Here is a 1,461-nt window from a genome sequence, read left to right as displayed (position 1 = left end):
CCACCACAACTGCAGTCCAAACCCAACTGCATGCACAAAGTAGTTCTATACTATCGTACAGTGGAATGGGATGGATCAATTGGGAGTGTGGTTGAGCCTACCATACAAGTCTGAAAAGGGCATGATTTAGGTTAGCTTAAATTTAGATCTTTGAACACAAACACATGGGACTACAGCAGAGAAGCTTGGCTCATCGTATCATTCATATAAATTGTTTTTTTAACAAATACAGATGTATTAAATGGTTCATGTCTAAAACTCAGATACATCAGATGACCTAACTTAAAACTGATGTTTCAGTTCATCCCATAGGTATTCAATAGGGCTTTGCTCAGGTTTCTCCTCATCAAAATGGTAAAACCTTATACTTTTGGATCAAAATTTGTGCACCTGCCATAAACCTTTGACCTGATAGTGTATATACAAAGTTCAATTACATTTATATATATCTTTATTAATAATAATAATAATAATAATAATAATAATAAACTGTATTTATTAAGTGCCAACATAATATGCTGAGCTGTGCAATAAATAGAGGATAAATATATACTTCCAACCCCTCCTGGTTTTTGCAGGACTGTCCAGGGTTTACAGAGAATCTAAGCACCCTGCAGATATCTGCTGTGTCCTGCAGTTGGGCATAGAAACAGCTATTTTGAGCTTGGCTTTAGAGTAATCTCCTGCCTTATGGATTTAGGTTAGTCCCAGCGGCAGAAAAAAAGAGACAGAGCAGCAGAATATGGCACAAAGTTTGGAGTAGGGTAAGATTTACTACTGACCACCAATGTTTACCACCAACCCCTCCCCCTCCCCCACCACTGCCCTCCGCTAGGCACTATTGGTAATGTATAGCCCAATCAAGCCGTATTGCTCTTTCACACTTCCAATGGGCATCATTTTCCCCAGTACCCCCCTACTGACCAATATTTTTCTCCCACACCACTGACTAGGCACTATTTTTTCCCACAGCCCCAGCTGGGAAAATTGTTCTCCCCCATGTGGTCCAGACACTATTGTTCCTTCCCATGCCATACTGCGCACCATTCTCGTCCCTAATCCTCTCCAGCTACTATTATTCCAACACCTTCATCCACATCCTCTGCTGGGCAATATAGTTTCTCTCACCTACACCTCAGCCTCTCTGTTTCCCCCTTCCGCACTCCTCTCTGCATAGTACTGTACACCTTACAATGTCTGGGCATTCTTTATCTGACAGACCCTACTGACTACAAAAAACAAACATTTTTGGGGACCAATGACTCCAGAGCACATCGTCTGGAAAAAAAAAATAGTTTCCCATTCTCATTGCAATTAATTTGTAACTAATAACGTTCTCTTTTAGGTGAAGCATACATAGGGCTCTTTGTATGCTTGGTAAAGCATCAACTGAAAAATTTGTTCTCAGTTAAGTTGAAACAAAAGTAACTTTTGGACTCCTCTAATATATTTAAATCGGAT

Source organism: Pyxicephalus adspersus, chromosome 11 (genome assembly GCF_032062135.1).
Source record: "Pyxicephalus adspersus chromosome 11, UCB_Pads_2.0, whole genome shotgun sequence".
NCBI classification, from domain to species: Eukaryota; Metazoa; Chordata; class Amphibia; order Anura; family Pyxicephalidae; genus Pyxicephalus; species Pyxicephalus adspersus.
Note: the sequence above shows the minus strand (reverse complement) of the source record.